Source organism: Elephas maximus, chromosome 2, assembly GCF_024166365.1.
Source record: "Elephas maximus indicus isolate mEleMax1 chromosome 2, mEleMax1 primary haplotype, whole genome shotgun sequence".
In the NCBI taxonomy this organism is placed as follows: domain Eukaryota; kingdom Metazoa; phylum Chordata; class Mammalia; order Proboscidea; family Elephantidae; genus Elephas; species Elephas maximus.
In genome coordinates, this window is record NC_064820.1 from 173,466,758 (window position 1) to 173,488,516 (window position 21,759).

The 21,759-nt window shown below is 38.3% G+C and overlaps 1 protein-coding gene across 1 annotated transcript in view; it reads right to left on the reverse strand.

The window, feature by feature from the left end:
* Nucleotides 1-16,712: 16,712 nt before the first annotated feature.
* Nucleotides 16,713-21,759, reverse strand: part of HAVCR1 (hepatitis A virus cellular receptor 1) — an 88,012-nt gene continuing 82,965 nt past the window's right edge. Inside the window, exon 9 of the transcript XR_007516170.1 lies at nt 16,713-16,919. The gene's annotated coding sequence lies outside the window, so the exon portion shown is untranslated. The remainder of the gene's footprint in view (nt 16,920-21,759) is intronic.

Genomic DNA, 21,759 nt, shown 5'->3' on the forward strand with positions numbered 1-21,759 from the left:
AAATGCACACATCTAAAAAGAAGAAAGGGCCAAAATCAAAGAGCTATCCCTACAACTTGAACAAATAGAAAGAGAGCAACAAAAGAAACCCACAGGCACCAGAAGAAAACAAATAATAAAAATTAGAGCTGAACTAAATGAAATAGAAAATAGAAAAACAATTAAGAATTAACAAGACCAAAAGTTGCTTTTTTTTTTTTTTGGTTTTTTTTTTTTTTAAATAATTTTTATTGTGCTTTAAGTGAAAGTTTACAAACCAAGTCAGTCTGTCACACATAAGCCTATATACACCTTATACTACATACAAAAAAAAAAAAATTTTTTTTTTTAATGAGTCACCCCACTCCCTCCCTACAGTCTCTCCTTTCCTGACCATTTTGCCAGTATCTAACCCTCTCTAACCTCCAATCTCCCCCCCAAGACAGGAGACACCAACACAGTCTCAAGGGTCCATCCGATACAAGTAGCTCACTCTTCATCAGCATCTCTCTCCAACCCATTGTCCAGTCCCTTCCACGACTGATGAGTTGTATTCGGGAATGGTTCTTGTCCTGGGCCAACAGAAGGTTTGGGGACCATGACCACAGGGATTCTTCTAGTCTCAGTCAGACCATTAAGTCTGGTCTTTTTATGAGAATTTAGGGTCTGCATCCCACTGTTCTCCTGCTCCCTCAGGGGTCCTCTGTTGTGCTGCCTGTCAGGGCAGACATCAGGTGTAGCCGGGCACCATCTAATTCTTCTGGTCTCAGGATGATGTAAGTCTCTAGTTCATGTGGCCCTTTCTAACTCTTGGGCTCATAGTTATCGTGTGACCATGGTGTTCTTCATTCCCCTTTGATCCAGGTGGGTTGAGACCAATTGATGCATCTTAGATGGCCGTTTGTTAGCATTTAAGACCCCAGATACCACACTTCAAAGTGGGATGCAGAATGTTTTCATAATAGAATTTATTTTGCCAATTGACTTAGAAGTCCCCTTAAACCATGGTCTCCAAACCCCCGCCCTTTCTCTGTTGATCTTCAAAGCATTCAGTTTATCCCGGAAACTTCTTTGCTTTTGGTCCAGTCCAGTTGAGCTGACCTTCCCTGTATTAAGTATTGTCCTTCCCTTCACTTAAAGTAGTTCTTACCTACTAACTAATCAGTAAATAACCCTCTCCCACCCTCCCTCGCTCCCCGCTTCGTAACCACGAAAGTATGTGTTCTTCTCAGTTTATACTATTTCTCAAGATCTTATAATAGTGGTCTTATACAATATTTGTCCTTTTGCATCTGACTAATTTCATTCAGCATAATGCCTTCCAGGTTCCTCCATGTTATGAAACGTTTCACAGATTCCTCACTTTTCTTTATCGATGCGTAGTATCCCATTGTGTGAATATACCATAATTTATTTAACCATTCATCCGTTGATGGACACCTTGGTTGCTTCCAGCTTTGTGCTATTGTAAACAGTGCTGCAATAAACACGGGTGTGCATATATCTGTTCATGTAAAGGCTCTTATTTCTCTAGGGTATATCCCGAGGAGTGGGATTTCTGGGTTGTGTGGTAGTTCTATTCCTAAATTTTTAAGAAAACGCCAGATAGATTTCCAAAGTGGTTGTACCATTTTACATTCCCACCAGCAGTGTATAAGAGTTCCAATCTCTCCACAGCCTCTCCAACATTTATTATTTTGTGTTTTTTGGATTAATGCCAGCCTTGTTGGAGTGAGATGGAATCTCATCGTAGTTTTAATTTGCATTTCTCTAATGGCTAATGATCTTTTAGCTGCCTGAATATAGCTGCCTGAATATCCTCTTTAGTGAAGTGTGTGTTCATATCCTTTGCCCACTTTTTGATTGGGTTGTTTGTCTTTTTGTGGTTGAGTTTTGACAGAATCATATAAATTTTAGAGATCAGGCGCTGGTCAGAGATGTCAAAGCTGAAAATTTTTTCCCAATCTGTAGGTGGTCTTTTTACTCTTTTGGTGAAGTCTTTGAATGAGCATAGGTGTTTGATTTTTACGAGCTCCCAGTTATCTGGTTTCTCTTCGTCATTTTCAGTAATGTTTTGTATTCTGTTTATGCCTTGTATTAGGGCTCCTATCGTTGTCCCTATTTTTCCTTCTATGATCTTTACCGTTTTAGTCTTTATGTTTAGGTCTTTGATCCACTTGGAGTTAGTTTTTGTGCATGGTGTGAGGTATGGGTCCTGTTTCATTTTTTTGCAAATGGATATCCAGTTATGCCAGCACCATTTGTTAAAAAGACTATCTTTTCCCCAATTAACTGACACTGGGCCTTTGTCAAATATCAGCTGCTCATATGTGGATGGATTTATATCTGGGTTCTCAATTCTGTTCCATTGGTCTTTGTGCCTGTTATTGTACCAGTACCAGGCTGTTTTGACTACCGTGGCTGTATAATAGGTTCTGAAATCAGGTAGAGTGAGGCCTCCCACTTTCTTCTTCTTTTTCAGTAATGCTTTACTTATCTGAGGCTTCTTTCCCTTCCATATGAAGTTGGTGATTTGTTTCTCCATCACATTAAAAAATGTCATTGGAATTTGGATCGAAAGTGCATTGTATGTATAGATGCCTTTGGTAGAATAGACATTTTTACTACGTTAAGTCTTCCTATCCATGAGCAAGGTATGTTTTTCCACTTAAGTATGTCCTTCTTAATTTCTTGTAGTAGTGCTTTGTAGTTTTCTTTGTATAGGTCTTTTACATCTTTGGTAAGATTTATTCCTAAGTATTTTATCTTCTTGGGGGCTACTGTGAATGGTATTGATTTGGTGATTTCCTCTTCAATGTTCTTTTTGTTGATGTAGAGGAATCCAAGTGATTTTTGTATGTTTATCTTGTAACCTGAGACTCTGCCGAGCTCTTCTATTAGTTTCAGTAGTTTTCTGGAGGATTCCTTAGGGTTTTCTGTGTATAAGATCATGTCATCTGTAAATAGAGATAATTTTACTTCTTCCTTACTGATCCGGATGCCCTTTATTTCTTTGTCTAGCCTAATTACTCTGGCTAGGACCTCTAGCACAATGTTAAATAAGAGCGGTGATAAAGGGCATCCTTGTCTGGTTCCCGTTCTCAAGGGAAATGCTTTCAGGCTCTCTCCATTTAGAATGATATTGGCTGTTGGCTTTGTATAAAAAAATAGATGCCCTTTATTATGTTGAGGAATTTTCCTTGAATTCCTATTTTGCTGAGAGTTTTTATCATGAATGAGTGCTGGACTTTGCAAATGCCTTTTCTGCATCAATTGATAAGATCATGTGGTTTTTGTCTTTTTTTTATTTATATGGTGGATTACATTAATGGTTTTTCTAATATTAAAACAACCTTGCATACCTGGTATAAATCCCACTTGATTGTGGTGGATTATTTTTTTGATATGTTGTTGAATTCTATTGGCTAGAATTTTGTTGAGGATTTTCGCATCTATGTTCATGAGGGATATAGGTCTGTAATTTTCTTTTTTTGTGGTGTCTTTTTTTTACCTGGTTTTGGTATCAGGGATATGGTGGCTTCACAGAATGAGTTAGGTAGTATTCCGTCATTTTCTGTGCTTTGAAATACCTTTAGTAGTAGCCGTGTTAACTCTTCTCTGAAAGTTTGGTAGAACTCTGCAGTGAAGTCGTCCATGCCAGGGCTTTTTTTTTGTTGGGAGTTTTTTTTATTACCTTTTCAATATCTTTTTTTGTTATGGGCCTATTTAGTTGTTCTACTTCTGATTGTGTTAGTTTAGGTAGGTAGTGTTTTTCCAGGAATTCATCCATTTCTTCTAGGTTTGCAAATTTGTTAGAGTACAATTTTTCGTAATAATCTGATATGATTATTTTAATTTCAGTTGGGTCTGTTGTGATATGGCCCATCTTGTTTCTTTTTTGGGTTGTTTCCTTTCCTGTATTTCTTTAGTCAGTCTGGCCAATGGTTTATCAATTTTGTTAATTTTTTCAAAGAACCAGCTTTTGGCTTTGTTAATTCTTTCAATTGTTTTTCTGTTCTCTAATTCATTTAGTTCAGCTCTAATTTTTATTATTTGTTTTCTTCTGGTGCCTGGTGGATTCTTTTGTTCCTCGCTTTCTATTTGTTCAAGTTGTAGGGACAGTTCTCTGATTTTGGCTCTTTCTTCTTTATGTATGTGTGCATTTATCAATATAAATTGACCTCTGAGCACTGCTTTTGCTGTGTCCCAGAGGTTTTGATAGGAAGTATTTTCATTCTCATTGCATTCTATGAATTTCTTTATTCCCTCCTTAATGTCTTCTATAACCCAGTCTTTTTTGAGCAGGGTATTGTTCAGTTTCCAAGTATTTGATTTCTTTTCCCTGATTTTTCTGTTATTCATTTCCACTTTTATAGCCTTGTGGTCTGAGAAGATGCTTTGTAATATTTCGATGTTTTGGATTCTGCAAAGGTTTGTTTTATGAACTAGCATGTGGTCTATTCTAGAGAATGTTCCATGTGCACTAGAAAAAAAAGTATACTTTCCAGCTGTTGGGTGGAGTGTTCTGTATAAGTCTATGAGGTCAAGTTGGTTGAAGCAATTAGGTCTTCCGTGTCTCTATTGAACTTCTTACTGGAAGTCCTATCCTTCTCCGAAAGTGGTGTTTTGAAGTCTCCTACTATAATTGTGGAGATGTCTATCTCACTTTTCAGTTCTGTCAAAGTTTGTTTTATGTATCTTGCAGCCCTGTCATTGGGTGCATAAATATTTAATATGGTTATATCTTCTTGGTGTATTGTCCCTTTAATCATTATGTAGTGTCCTTCTTTATCCTTTGTGGTAGGTTTAACTTTAAAGTCTATTTTGTCAGAAATTGATATTGCTACTCCTGCTCTTTTTTGATTCTTGTTTGCTTGATATATTTTTTTCCATCCTTTAAGTTTTAGTTTATTTGTGTCTCTAAGTCTAAGGTGTGTCTCTTGTAGGCAGCATATAGACGGATCGTGTTTCTTTATCCAGTTTGAGACTCTCTGTCTCTTTATTGGTGCATTTAGTCCATTTACATTCAGTGTAATTATAGATAAGTATGTGTTTAGTGCTGTCATTTTGATGCCTTTTTGTGTGTGTTGTTGACAATTTCATTTTTCCACTTACTTTTTTGTGCTGAGATGTTTTTCTTTGTAAATTGTGTGTTCCTCCTTTTCATAGTAGTTGAATTTAAGTTTGCTGAGTTGTTATGTTTTTCTTGATTTTCATTTTGAGTTATGGAATTGTTAGACCTCTTTGTGGTTACCTTAATATTTACCCCTATTTTTCTAAGTAAAAACCTAACTTGTATCATCCTATATCACCTTGTTTTCCTCTCCATATGGCAGTTCTATGCCTCCTGTATTTAGTCCCTCTTTTTGTTTATTGTGATCTTTTACATAATGATTTCAATGATTCCCTGTTTTGAGCATTTTTTTTTCTTTTTAAAATTAATCTTAATTTGTTTTTGTGATTTCCCTATTTGAGTTGATATCAGGATGTTCTGTTCTGTGACCTTGTGTTATGTTGGTATCTGATATTATCGATTTTCTGACCAATTTCCTTTAATATTTCTTATAGCTTTGGTTTGGTTTTTGCAAATTCTCTAAGCTTGTGTTTATCATTTATCTGTAAATGTTTTAATTGCACTTTCATATTTGGGAGAGAGTTTTGCTGGATATATGATCCTTGGCTGGCAGTTTTTCTCCTTCAGTGCTCTATATATGTCATCTCATTGCCTTCTTGACTGCATGGTTTCTGCTCAGTAGTCTGAATTTATTCTTATTGATTCTCCTTCGTAGGAGACCTTTCTTTTTCCCTGGCTGTGTTTAAAATTTTCTCTTTATCTTTGGTTTTGGCAAGTTTGATGATAGTATGTCTTGGTGATTTTCTTTTTGGATCAGTCTTATATGGGGTTTGATGAGCATCTTGGATAGATATCCTTTCATCTTTCATGATGTCAGGGAAATTTTCTGCCAACAGATCTTCAACTATTCTCTCTGTATTTTCTGTTATCCCTCCCTGTTCCGGAACTCCAATAACACCCAAGTTATTCTTCTTGATAGAGTTCCACATGATTCTTAGGGTTTCTTCATTTTTTTTAATTCTTTTTCCTGATTTTTCTTCAACTATATTGGTGTCAATTGCCTTATCCTCCACCTCCCCCACTCTGCATTCCAATTGCTCGATTCTGCTCCTCTGACTTCTATTGAGTTGTCTAATTCTGTAATTTTACTGTTAATCTTTTGGATTTCTGAATGTTGTCTCTTTATGGATTCTTGCAGCTTATTAATTTTTCCACTATGTTCTTGAATAATCTTTTTGATTTCTTCAACTGCTTTATCAGTGTGTTTCTTGGCTTTTTCTGTAGATTGCCTTATTTCATTTCTGAGGTCATCCCTGATGTCTTCAAGCATTCTGTAAATTAGTTTTTTATATTCTGCATCTGGCAATCCCAGGATTGTGTCTTCATTTGGGAAAGATTTTGATTCTTTAATTTGGGGAGTTGTAGAAGCAATCATGGTCTGCTTCTTTATGTGGGTTGATATCCACTGCTGTCTCCGAGCCATGTATAAGATATTGTAATGATTTATTTTATATTTGCTCACTGAGTCTTATCTTGCTTTGTTTTCTTTCAATATACATAGATGGGCTACTAGATTGGGCCATCTTGATTGTTGTAACATTTGAATCACTTATGTCCTATTACCAGCTGGTTTGGGCTGTTACCAGATATATAAGCCTAGGTGTCCATTCACTATTCTTGAGTAGAATCTGATTTTGGATCACCAAGTGTGTGGTGTAGGCTGTCACCTATTCACTTAGAGGAGTAGTGGTGATAGTTGTGTGCACCAGATTCTAGTAGCAGCAGGCGGGTCACACTCCGGGGGGGGGCAGGATGCTGACAGGCTTCCCCCAAGTGCCAGTGAGGTAGGTGTGTCTCTATGCCTAAAGCACTTAGATGGATGGGCTCTGTAGCTGTACCTTAGGCACCAAATGCAGGTACCTCTACAGATTGGTAGCTGTCACTATCCTCAGATCCCTATGGCAGGAGGCTAGGTGGTTTGAGTGAGCTTCAGCCCTCAGTTTCCCATTGTGGGTCAGTGAGGGCTCTGTTTAATAGGTAGAGATATCAGACCTGGAGAACTTGTCTGTCCAGTAGTCTGCTAAAACAATTATAGTCAGTTCAGTACCAGAATTGTCTTTGAATTATAATAGCCACCTTGTTCCCTGTAGGGATGAAAGCCCAAGACTGTGGACCTCATATGCTTGGTTGGAGCTTGTTCTGTATTTTTATTCCAAATTCGAGAAGTCAGGGAAGGATTTTTGGTCCCTGGGTTTTTTGTAGCTGCTTCTCTCAGGGCAGGAGAATGGGTTAGGAAAAGACAAAAACAAACAAACAAAAAACTGCAGAGCACTTCACTCTGTGGCCCAGGAAATTCCAATGTTAATGAAGCTGCCTGGGAAAGGGAGGGGAGGGATCAGATAGACAGGAGAGAGTGGTAGCACCCAGGAATATAGACAAAGTTACTTATCTTGCTTGGTGATGACCATTTTATCTGAGATTCTTGAGGGGTGTGTAGCCTATGTGCATTGGCTGGGTCAAGATTGTCCCCAAGGGTCAGGCCCACGTCATGTGCTTGTGCTGACTCAGAAGCCGTGGTCATTTCCTCTGCTCCCAGTCAAAAGCCCAGTGCCAAGGTTTCTGGGCTGGGACGCCACACTCCAGGCTCCAAAACCAGTCACTGTCTCCCGGTGATTTCTCCTACTGTCAGCCGCGTCACTGCGCTGCCTGCGTGCACTGGCTGGGCTTCCCCCGAGGTCACTTCTGGGGGCTAGGGCTGTGTCCCATGTTTGTGCCACCTCAGAATGCCGTTCTCTGCTCCCCTGTGCCCAGTCCAAAGCCCGGCACCAAGGTTTTCTAACTGGAACGCTGGCTTCAGGCTCCAAAAACAGTCACTGCTTCCCTGTGGTTGCTTGTTCTCTCTTTAGCCCCGTTAGTGTGCAGCCTGCTTGCGCTGGCTGAGTCTCTGTGGAGGTTACCCCAGGGGGCTAGGGATTAGGGCTGTGTCCCGTGCCTGCCCCACCTCAGCAAGCCGCAATCAGCCCCACCACTTGGCACCCGGGAACCATGAGGGCTCAAGACTGTGGCACAGGCTGCCAGTTCCAGAAGCGGTTGCTGCTTCAGGATGCAGCTTTTTGCTCCCCTGTAACTCAGGTCAACTCTTTAGATCTGTGTTTGATGGTCAGAGCTCGTAGATTGTCATGTATGTTATCGATTCACTTGTTTTTCTGAGTCTTTGTTGCAAGAGGGATCCGAGGTAACTTCTACCTAGTCAGCCACCTTGGCCCCACCTCGAAAAGCTGTTTTTTTGAAAAAACTCAACAAAATTGATAAACCATTGGCCAAACTGACTAAAGAAAAACAGGAGAGGAAGCAAATAACCCAAATAAGAAATGAGTTGGGCAATATTACAACAGACCCAACTGAAATTAAAAGAATCATATCAGATTGCTATGGAAAACTATACTCCAACAAATTTGAAAACCTAGAAGAAATGAATGAATTCCTAGAAACACACTACCTACCTAAACTAACACAAACAGAGGTAAAACAACTAAATAGACCCATAACAAAAGAAGAGATTGAAAAGGTAATAAAAAAAAAACTCCCAACAATGAAAAGCCCTGGTCTGGATGGCTTCACTGCAGAGTTCTACCAAACTTTCAGAGAAGAGTTAACACCACTACTACTAAAGGTATTTCAGAGCATAGAAAGGATGGAATACTACCTAACTCATTCTATGAAGCCACCATATCACTGATACCAAAACCAGGTAAAGACACCACAAGAAAAGAAAATTATAGACCTATACCCTCATGAATGTAGATGCAAAAGTCCTCAACAAAATTCTACCCAGTAGAATTCAACAACATATCAAAAAAATAATTCACCGTGACGAAGTGGGATTCATACCAGGTATGCAGGGATCGCTCATCATTAGAAAAACAATTAATGTAATCCACCACATAAATAAAACAAAAGATAAGAATCACATGATTTTATCAATTGATGCAGAAAAGGCATTTGACAAAGTTCAACACTCATCCATGATAAAAACTCTCAGCAAAATAGGAATAGCAGGAAAATTTCTCAACATAATAAAGGGCATTTATACAAAGCCAACAGCCAACATATCACCCTAAATGGAGAGAGTCTGAAAACATTCCCATTGAGATCGGGAACCAGACAAGGATGCCCTTTATCACCACTCTTATTCAACATTGTGCTGGAAGTCCTAGCCGGAGCAATTAAGCTAGATAAATAAAGGGCGTCCGGATCGGCAAGGAAGAAGTAAAAGTATCTCTATTTGCAGATGACATGATCTTATACACAGAAAACCCTAAAGAATCCTCCAGAAAACTACTGAAACTAATAGAAGAGTTCAGCAGAGTATCAGGATACAAGATAAACATACAAAAATCAGTTGGATTCCTCTATATCAACAAAAAGAACATTGAAGAGAGAATCACCAAATCAATGCCATTTACAGCAGCCCCCAAGAAGATAAAATACTTAGGAATAAGTCTTACCAGAGATGTAAAAGACTTATACAAAGAAAATTACTGTACACTCCTGCAAGAAACCAAAAGAGACTTACAAAAGTGGAAGAACATACCTTGCTCATGGATAGGAAGACTTAACATTATAAAAATATCTCTTCTACCAAAAGCGATCTATACATTTAATGCAATTCCAATCCAAATCCCAAGGACGTTCTTTAATGAGATGGAAAAACAAATCACCAATTTCATATGGAAGGGAAAGAGGCCCAGGATATATAAGGCATTACTGAAAAAGAACAAAGCAGGAGGCCTTACTTTACCTGATTTTAGAACCTATTATACCACCACAGTAGTCAAAACAGCTGGGTACTAGTACAAGAACAGATACATGGACCAATGGAACAGAATTGAGAATCCAGACATAAATCCATGCACATATGAGCAGCTGATATTTGACAAAGGCCCCAAAACAGTTAAATGGGGAAAAGACAGTCTTTTTAACAAATGGTGCTGGCATAACTGGATATCCATCTGCAAAAAAATGAAACAAGGCCCATACATCACTCCATGCACAAAAACGAACTCAAAATGGATCAAAGACCTAAATATAAAATCTAAAACGATAAAGATCATGGAAGAAAAAATAGGGACAATGTTAGGAGCCCTAATACATGGCATAAACAGTATACAAAACGTTATGAGGAACATAGAAGAAAAACTAGATAACTGGGAGCTCCTAAAAATCAAACACCTATGCTCATCCAAAGACTTCACCAAAACAGTAAAAAGACTGCCTACAGACTGGGAAAAAAATTTTAGCTATGACATTTCTGATCAGCACCTGATCTCTAAAATCTACATGATACTGCAAAAACTCAACTGCAAAAAGACAAACAACCCAATTAAAAAATGGGCAAAAGATATGAATAGACAGACACTTCGCTAAAGAAGACATTCAGGTAGCTAACAGATATATGAGGAAATGTTCACGATCATTAGCCATTAGAGAAATGCAGATCAAAACTACAATGAGATTTCATCTCACTGCAACAAGGCTGAGCTTAATCCAAAAAACACAAAATAATAAATGTTGAAGAGGCTGTGGAGAGATTGGAACACTTCTACACTGCTGGCGGGAATGTCAAACGGTACAACCACTCTGGAAATTGATTTGGCACTTACTTAAAAAGCTAGAAATAGAACTACCATTCGATCCAGCAATCTCACTCCTTGGAATATATCCTAGAGAAATAAGAGCCTTTACGCGAACAGATATATGCACACCCATGTTTATTGCAACACTGTTTACAATAGCAAAAAGATGGAAACAACCAAGGTGCCCATCAACAGATGAATGGATAAATAAATTATGGTATATTCACACAATGGAATACTACGCATCGATAAAGAACAGTGAGGAATCTGTGAAACATTTCATAATATGGAGGAACCTGGAGGGCATTATGCTGAGTGAAATTAGTCAGCTGCAAAAGGACAAATATTGTATAAGACCACTATTATAAGAACTTGAGAAATAGTTTAAAATGAGAAGAAAACATTCTTTTGTGGTTATGAGGAGGGAGGGAGGGAGGGTGGGAGAGGGGTATTCACTAATTAGACAGTAGATAAGAACTACTTTAGGTGAAGGGAAAGACAGCACACAATACAGGGGAGGTCAGCACAATTGGATTAAACCAAAAGGAAAGAAGTTTCCTGAATAAACTGAATGCTTTGAAGGCCAGCGTAACAGGGGCAGGGGTCTGGGGACCGTGGTTTCAGGGGACATCTAAGTCAATTGGCATAATAAAATCTATTAACAAAACATTCTGCATCCCACTTTGAAGAGTGGCATCTGGGGTCTTAAATGCTAGCAAGCTGCCATCTAAGATGCATCAATTGGTCTCAACCCACCTGGATCAAAGGAGAATGAAGAACACCAAGGACACAAGGTGATTACAAGCCCAAGAGACAGAAAGGGCCACATGAACCAGCAACTACATCATCCTGAGACCAGAAGAACTAGGTGGTGCCTGGCTACAACCAATGACTGCCCTGAAAGAGAACACAACAGAGTACCCCTGAGGGAGAAGGAGAGCAGTGGGACGCAGACCCCAAATTCTCATAAGACCAGACTTAATGATCTGACTGAGACTAGAAGACCCTGGTGGTCATGGCCCCCAGACCTTCTGTTGCCCCAGGACAGGAACCATTCCCGAAGCCAACTCTTCGAACATGGATTGGACTGGACAATGGGTTGGAGAGGGATGCTGGTGAGGAGTGAGCTTTCTGGATCAGGTGGACACTTGATACTATGTTGGCATCTCCTGCCTGGAGGGGAGATGAAAGGGTGGAGGGGGTTAGAAGCTGGCAAAAAGGACACGAAAAGAGAGAGTAGAGGGAGAGAGTGGGCTGTCTCATTAGGGGGAGAGTAATTGGGAGTGTGTAGCAAGGTGTATATGGGTTTTTGTGTGAGAGACTGACTTGATTTGTAAACTTTCACTTAAAGCACAATAAAAATTATTTAAAAAAAAAATTACAGCCAAGAAAATCCTATGGAGCAGTTCTACTCTGTAACACATGGGGTCACCATGCATCAGAATTAACTCAGCAGCAGTGGGTTTGGTTTTTGGTGTCTGATGTGCTTCATTCAGTGAAATATTATCATGGTTCTTCCGTGTCATAGCATGTATGGGAATTCCATTTTCTTTATGCCTGTATAATATTCCATTGTACAGGTACAGGACAGTTTGTTTATCCATTTATGTGTTGGTGGGCACCTGGGCTGTTTCTACCTTTTGACTATTGTTAAGAATGCTTGTAACAAATATTGGCGGGTAAGTATCTGTTTGATTCAAGTCTTTTGGGTATATACCCAGGAGTGGAGTTTCTGGATCATATGGTAATTTTATGTTTAATTCTCTGAAGAACAGCCAAACTGTTTTTCACAGAGGCTATGCCATTTTATATTCCCACCAGCAATGATCAAGAGTTCCAGTTCCTCCACATCCTTGCCAACACCGGTTATTTTCCTTTTTTTTTTTTTAATGTAAGTAAAGTTTTTATTGCAATACAGTCACTTCCATTTGTTTACATATTGTCTATGTATGGCTGCTTTCACACTACCATGGTAGAGTCAAGAAGCTTTAACAGAGACCGAACAAACCGCAAAACCAAAAATATTTATTATCTGGCCTTTAGTAGAAAAAATTTGCAGCAAGTGAACTATATTGAGCACATGCTATGTGCCAGGCCCTGTGCTAAGCACTCAGACTGGAATATTGGATCAGCCATTCCTGGTTTCAATAAGTTCACAGACTAGTGCTTCCTAGTGGGAGACAAACAAATTAATCGGCAATATAGGGTCACTGGGTTTTTTGGTTACAGGGTCACTATGAGTTGGGTCAACTCAACAGCAGTGGGTTTTTTAATGGTAATTGCATGTTGTGATAAAATTGGACAGGGATAAGACAGAATTTGATGGGAGCTTGGATAAAATTTGTAACCCAGACTTGAGAATGGAAAAAGAGAATCAAGGAAGCCTTTAAATCCAGACCTAAAGTATTTTGGAGACAGTTGGAGTGAGATGGAAAGAATTTCAGCTATACAGATATTCATTATAACATTATAAAGTGAATGAATAGAGAAATAAAATAAAACAGGGTCACGTGTAGACCAACAATGAGAATATACAGTGATCCAAGAATTATTATTACTTTGTGTGTGTGTGTGCGTATGTGTGAGAATTTCACTATGGCTGGACCTCAAATTTGAAAGGAAGACGTGACGATGCCAAGGGATTGGGCTAGAGCAGCAGGCAGAGGTCAGCTCATGAAGGGCCTGATCGGCCACGTCAAGGAAAATGGTCTCTGTCCTGGATGATGACTGAACCTGAAAGAGTAAAATTCATAAAGCAACAGATTCCACATTTGGGAATATTTTCACTAAAACTGTCTCTGGCCCTAACTGGTTGTAAGATCTCTAAAAACTCCTCCAGCTTGGGAAGTCTATAAATCTGTGTATTCTTCTGGCACCAGAAAAGGACTTTAACCTGGGAAGGGGGTATTTTCTGAGTTTTTTTTAGAGGGGAGTAGAGGGGTGGCCTTTCCTGCTTGTTGTCACCCACAAGAGTCTATTCAGCAAGCTTCCTCTCACTCTGTGACCCTTACATCAGCTTCCCTGTTTCCTGTGATTTCCAGAGGGGTGGGAAATTAGACTGACTGGGCCCTATCTCTGTTTTTTTTTTTTTTTTGTTTGGGCTCTATCTGAACCACTTAGCAGTTGTTGTGTAGCTATGAGCAATGTAGTTAACCTCTCTGTGCTCAGCTTCCTCTCTGTAAAATGGAGATTATAGTACCTGTGTCTTGGATCACCGTAAGCCCTAAATCAGATGGAAGTGCTAAATGAGATGGTCCATGAAAAGCATTTAGCAAAGTACCAGGCATATAGAGAATGCCAAACAAATGTTAATTATTTACTCAGACAGTTATTATTCAGGTAGTGTTAGAGGAACATGAAGGACAGAATGACCTGTTATAGTGGACGTATCTTGTTTTTTCCTGCTCAGCATTCCTTCATTTGTGGGACCAAAAGAAGGTCCAATAGATCCAGTCGAGCATGTGAGTAGGTTGGGCACATGACCTAGGCCTAGCCAATTATCATTAACCCATCCCATTATGGATTTATACAAGGCAAAAGAAGTCTATTGGTTTACTTGGAGAACCTGGTTCAATCTGAGACATGGAGAATCAGAAAATATTGCTAAAAGAAGGTACGTTTTCAACCATCCACCCAAAGCTTAATAAGCTTCTCCTAAAATATGTGGCCCAGCCTCTCCTTGCATACATCCGTCACACAGCCCTACTTGATAGGGAAAGAAAGTAGTTCCCTAAGCTGCCAGTATGTGCCAAGGATTGTGCTGGGTACTGTTCATATATAATCCACACAGCAAAACCGGTGGAGGAGGTATTGCCTTTTGTACTATATTTATAAGGAAAGTGGCATTGGGAGATGTTGAACACAAAACTGAAAACATTTTTTTTTTTTTTTTTATTGAGTGGCACAAATGGTTAAGCTGGTAGTTAAATGGTTGGCAGTTCAAACCCACCCAAAGGTGTCTCAGAAGACAGGCCTGGAGATCTGCCTCTGAATGGTCACAGCCTTGAAAACCCAATGGAGCAGTTCTACTCTGCACTTGTAAGGTCATCATGAATTGGAATCAGCTTGATGGCAATTAATAACCACCACAACAGCAACACTAATTAGACCTTATTTGATGACAAGGACAAAGGTTCACTCATGCTAACTCAAGGAGGAGGTGATTCATAACAAGAACACACATGGTCCGGAATTGGTGCACAAAACCTCCAAGACATTGCTTCTTCTTCTCTCAGGGATCTGTTTCCGCTTCTTTCTGCACCTCGGTCGCAACCAGCTTCCTCATGATTTCTGCTTGCTCATGGTCCATAACATACACTCCAGCTTCAAACCCTTTCCATGACCCTTGACGCAGCTCTCTTAGCTCATTGACTCATCCTCTCAATTCTAAGTTCCAGATTCCTGAAAGAAAATTTCAGGCCCTTCAGTTCACTTTTTCCTTGCTAGGTTGTAGTTCACTGGTGCATCTGTGGTTGGTTACCCTGGGATCAGCCCCGGCTATAGGGAGAAAGATCCCACTGGACAGAACACAATCATTCCATTTGTTATTTCAGCAGTAGGGTCCGTGACTGCGGTATAAAGTCCCTTAGGAGTGGCTGGGGTGGGCAGGCAATAACTAACAACCCTAACACAAACAGGAATTGTTAATGAGTCTGTCACCAAAATAGCCCATTGAATTACTTAGGAATCCATTCCACTGGCGGTAACATAAATTTCAATTCACCGAGACCTATACAAATAAAGGATTTATTTTTCCTCTCATGACAAGCCTAGATGTAGGCAGCCCAGAAATTCAACAGTACCATCAAGGACCCAAGCTCTACTATCTTTCTATTCCTCCATCCACAGCATGTTGGTCTGAAACATGGTCACAGAAGGACTAGTGTAGTTCTGGATATCAAGTCTATTCTTGGGAAAGGAAAGGAGAGGCAAAAGGGCTTTCACCTTTATAGTCCTTGTCTTTTTATTTGGTGAGAGAAGATCTTCCCTGCCAACTTTCTCTTATAATTTATTATCCAAAACTAGACTACCAGTCTGCCCTCAAATCCATCTTATAACACAACTGATTTAGGCCAGTTGGGGTCATTTTAGGGTAGGGACCTAGGGTTCCTGAGATCCAGGGATGGAACATGCTGGTTACATGAAAAAATAAGATTTCTGTTTGGAGATGGAAAGGCTGTGGCCAACAGTCAGCATCTCCTTCAACAGAGCATCCAGAAGGGTAAGGGATCTTGTATTTATACCTTCTGCAGCTGGTTCAATGCCAGACTTAAAATAAACAATAAATTCTTATTGAGTGAATGAATGAAACAATGAATGAATATTTTAACTCCTTAAAGGAAGAAAATGATACAAAAGTAAAAAGAAGACTAGGGTACTTGTCAGGAGATGTAAACACTTCAGAAATCTCTGATACCTTGCCTCACCTTTCTGAGCCTCAATTTTCTCATCTGTAAAACAGATTAAATTATATCTTCACCATGAAATTGATTTGGGGACCAAATGAGACAACTTAGGGGTAAGTTCTTTGAAATCATAACAAATGAGATAAATGCTGTTGCAATTTATAAGCAATGGAAACAAAGATGGGAGAAAGCTGGAGTGAGTCAAGTCTGTTTCCTCGAATAGAAAAGGAGAAATGGAACCTGGGTGGGTACGTGTTCTGGTTGGTTCAATAAGTCATTGTTACATTGGGTTTACCCTCTGAAGATGAAAGAGAGTTTCCATTGAAACAAACATAGGAAGTGCTGAAACCTTGGAAACCCAATTCTTACCCTTCCAGCAAGCCCAAAATCTGTGTTAAGAAATTGAAAGTGGGAGAATTAGATGCAGGAATTCAAAAGTAAAGCTTTCAGCTTCCCTAGTGATAGTCTAGTTGATACAAATACAGTGAAATTGCTACTTCCAGGTCACTTTATACTGCAGAAACTCAGTTGAATATAGCTGGTTGCCTTTGGCAATTGAATTTTATTTAATATAGCTGAATAATAGTTATTTTTTTTACAAATATTCCAGTTATCTTCTGGGCACATTCTCCATCCCCTTCATGTTAGGTGTGGCCACAGACTCGATCTGGCCAGTGCATGTGAGCAGAAGTGGCATGTGCCATTTCTAAGTGCAAGCCTTTAAGAACTGGTATACAATTTGCTACTTTCCCGGGCAGAGCAACTGGCTCCAAACAGTGAAGGCTCCACAAGGGCAGGTCATCCAGCAGTGATTCCTCCAATAACCTGCAATGGAAGCAAGAGAGAAAACATGTCTTTTTTTTCAGCAACCAAATTGTTCATTCATTTTTTAACAGCAGTGTAACCCAATGCATTCTGACTAATACTACCTCGATCATGTACAAACAGCAATGAGGAATGGTTAAGAACACAGTCTTTGGAGAGAGATAGTCCAGGGTTGGCAGCTATGCCATTTACTAGCCACATGGCCTGCAATCTCCGCCGCTATGGCTTAGCTCTTGTTCTTGACTCAGTCTAGATCTGTGGTTCTCAGATCTTTAAACCAAAAAATACACTCAGGGTCCATTCCTAGAGATTATAATTCATTGGTCTAGGGTGGGGCCTGGGCATTGGAGATTTTTTATTTGTTTTTGCTGTTAGCTCAAATATATAACTACGGCTGAGAACCAGTGGTCTATCTACAAAAAAAAAGCCAAACCTGACTCCAACTCATGGTGACCCCATCAGTGTTCGAGTTGAACTGTGCTCCAGAGGGTTTTCAATTATTGATTTTTTGGAAGTAGATCACCAGACTTTTCTTCCAAAGCACCTCTGGGTGGATGCAAACCTTTGCTTTTCAGTTAGCAGCAGTGCACGTTAACCATTTGCACCACTCACGGACCCCACCGGTCTATCTAGAATGTCCTTAATCTTATTTACCCAGTTCATCCTTCAACACTCAAACTAAATTTCTTTCAAAAAGCCTTCCTGAGTCCAAACTTCCCACTTCGGCTGCAGTAGCAACCTTGGAACGCATCTATCTCTGTGCTAAGAACATGGAATCAGGATTATCCATTCCCATATATATTTCACCAACAAAAGTGTAATGTCCTAGAGGGCAGAGCCTGTACTAGAACCATTTTGTAGTCCAGAACTTAGCATATATCGGGCTTCATAGCATATATTAAAGCGTATACCAAAAAATGCTCATTGATCTAACCAAAAAAATTAAGAAAACATCAGCACCCTTTGAGAAAATGGCTATAATGGAATGGTAAAAGAAATTATAATTGTTCTAGATTGGAATTGAATGAGAAAGTAAGTTTGGTTAACTATTTGAAGAAATACTCTTGAGATGAGAAATAGGAAGGCAGATGATGATAGTTAAGAAAATCTTGGAATTAAGTTTTAGGATGGGAAAATAGCAACTTTTGTAGCATTAGGTAAAATATAATTAGAAATGGAAAATGTGTTTTAACATAAAAGTATAATTTTTTTTGTCAAGGATTCAGAAATGAAAGAAGGAGGTGGAAAAAAGTACACAGGTGTACAAAATGTTAGCAATGGCTATTTCTGTGCACTGGGGCTTTGGATGGTTTTTTTTTTTTTTTTTTTTTCCATTTCTAGGGGTGATCAATAAGTATTCGTTGAATGAGTGAATTTTCTTTGCGTGAGTGAACATGAGTATATCTTTTCCCACAGGTGGAGGGTTGAGTTCATCATACTTTTGGAGGCACTGTATTATCATGGGTCTGTTAAGCCTTCACATATGTTCTCTGATATTTCCATACCTACCCCAATTCCTCTCTAATATGTTGAATAAACATCACCAGATGTGTCAGTATTCCTGAAAGATGCATAGTATTGATCTGTATGTTTTAAATTTACAAAATATTTTGCTATAGATCTCATTTGGCTTCCTTTTTTACTCAACCCTGGTTTTTAAGATCTAACCATGTCACTCTACGTACGTTTAGTTTGTAGCTTCTTACTGCTGCATAATATACCATTGTAGGCATACACCCTGTTATACTCACCCATTCCCTTAATAATGAATGAGGTAGGTTACCTCCAACTCCCCACTAACACAAATAGTGTTTCACAGAACAACTTCATACATGCCCTCACATGGACCTGAGAAAGAGTTTCTCAGGGATATGAATCCAGGAAGGGGATTATTAAGTCATAGGCTAGTCACACACTTAATTTCACTAAATACTGCCGAATCTGTCTCCAGGATAACCCATCAGTTTTATCCCTACTTGCAGTAACTGAGAGTTCTGTTTCTCCATATTTTAGATAATAATATTATCCCTCTGTATCTTTTTTGCCAAGTTGATGGATGTAATGTGCTGTTTCATTGTTGTTCTCTTTGGATATCTTTGATTACTAGTGAGTTGCATTATCTCTTCACATACTTGCTGTTTATGTTTCCCCTTCTGTGAACTGATTTCTCATAATTTGCCCATTTTTCTATTCATTTTCTTGTGTGTATGTGTGTGTAATGTCATCTCTGAACATTAAAAGTAATTTCTTTTACTCCAATATCCTTCTGCCAACTTTGTTCATTGTGTACCACATCAAACTGAAATCCTTGATAATGAAATATTAAAATCCACCAAGTTTTATTTAACCTTATAGCTTGTGCTTTGGCAGTCTTAAGAAATCTTTTTCCACTAAAAGATTACAATAATATTTGCCTATATTTTTTCCATTAAGTTTATAGTTTTACTTTCACAATTGGTCTTTAATCCCTCTGGAGTCCACGTTTGTATATGGTATGAGGTAGGGATCCATCAGGTTTGTGATGTCATCTCCATCATATAACATATAGAAAATTTAGATGGAAAAATGTATGTGTGTGTTCTATGCTATCTAGTTTGTTCCACTGGTTTTCTGATTTTCTAACAAGCTTTAATATTAAAAGAGCTGAATCCAACCCCTCTCAGTGCCTTTGCTCTTATTTTATCAAAATCTCTTACCTATTTTATACTTTACCCTTTATACCTCCATGAACATTCTAGAATCAGTTGTCAAGCCCCTAAAAAGGTCCTATGAAATTTGTTGGAATTGCCATGAATGACCTGATTGATTTGAGAAGAATCTTTATCTTTACATACATTAAGTCATTCCATCCCTAAGCTTGGTACATTCAGGTCTTCTTTGTGATCCATTGTAATTGAGTTTAAATTTTTTCTTCATAAAGGTTTTCTACATTCTTAATTATGTTAATTACTATATGCTTTATTATTTTTTTTTATTTTTATGGATAATGTAATTAGTACCTAATTTTTATTTTGCTGGACAATCATTGTTGAAATAGAAGAATAGTCTTGATGTCTCATTTTCTATTTTGCATTCAATTAATTTTTTAACATAGTTTACTTTGCAAAAACAGAAAGTTTTGAGAAACAAAAGAAAAAAAAGCACACAGATGGAGAATGTACCTTTTCAAAGGAACAAGGCTAGTTCTTCCTCTAAAACAGGGAGGGGTAAAATAAGAAAGGTTAAAGATACAGAAAAATGTAGTGGGTTAAGTGGGGAATGTTGAACAGTTAAGATTTTGAGCTGAAATAGTCCTGAGCGGTTTAAATCTCATCCCTTAAAGAGAGAAAATACGTTTCTTTCAGAAAACCCAGTTCAGTCATTGTGAATTAAGGAGTTGCTAAGGAAACCACTATTTTCAAAGTGGTTACATAAGCCAAGAATTGAAGACCTAAACCTTTAGAGGAAAAAGAAAAACTAAGTATCAGAATGAAAACGAAACAATATATTCTCCAGCTAGTTCCTCATCTATAAAATGAAGAGGCTGGACTAAATGATGTCTATCTAAGCTTCCTTCTGCCTCCAGTTTCTCTCTCTCTATTTTTTTTTTTTTTTTTTTAGAAAATGAAGAAATGGTGGTGGAAAAAAAGACTTTAAATGTAAATGGATCCCCTCCATTGATTATGCTATTCTATCATTTTCACTGGTAAAGAGATTTTGAGAGAAGTTGCTATTGAAAGGAACTCAAGGGGAATAAATATAGTCCACGTAAATGGAAAGAGGCAAATTTGGACTGGGCACTTCTAGAGAAGAACTAAATTATTTTTATCATTGTCATTTTGGCTGGTTACTGTTGGTCTCAGGTTCTTTCCTTGTCATCAGCTCCAATCCCCTCTCTAATATTGAAGTTTTTTTTTTTTTTCAACTGAGTCCAAGTATTTTAAGAGTTTTCTAGTTTGGGAAGAGAAGAGGGAGAGGGAGAACTGAAACCTCTGGAGTTGCATTGCTAAAGTAAGCTTGTTCTTTCAGACACTTCACTGTCAATTTTTTATTCAAAAGTTCCCCTTTTTTAGGGTAGTTTTTTTTTTCTCCACATTCAAATCACAAAAATATCTGAGACAAAGTACAAAACCCATCACCTGCATGTCTTGCCTAATAGACATATTTTTTTACTTGGATGAGTTCCATTTCTCCATCTATACACCAAGTTCGATGCCCTCACCAGCATCTCTAGACTCTCTAGGACAGAAGCCAATGTTAGGCTTTTGAAGAGATAGGCAGATCTTAAAACCAAAGGATTATCTCAAAACACAAATGTATGTTTTGAAAATAGGTGGGGGCATAAATAAATTCTTAGAAGTAAATATAAAATTAGTGATAATAATAGCATAAAATTGAAAATAGCCTCAATGTTATGTACCATCAATATGGAAATCCATATTCAGTCATCAATGTAAAGATTCAGCAAACATATTAAAGAATGTTGTAAATGTACATATTGATGGGAAAAGATCTCCAGTATAGAAGTAAGGAAAAAAAGTCTTCGAGATTGATGTGATAATCAAGATACAAAAGATTAGGCACAATATTGATCCATTTTTATAAGAAGAAACACACATATGCACAGACACAGGTCATAATGTAATATAAAATGTTAACAATGATCTCTTCTGGACAGAGGAAACAGGTGATTTTTATCTCCTTTTTCTTTTATATATCTCTATTTTCTAATTTTGTTTAAGAGTTAACTTATATTCTTGTATTAAAGCAAAAGTTTTAAAAGGAAAGAAAACATAAACGAAAAATGCAAGTGAGCACAAGAGATCTATACCCTAGAGTTAGTGGGTCAACAGATTAATGG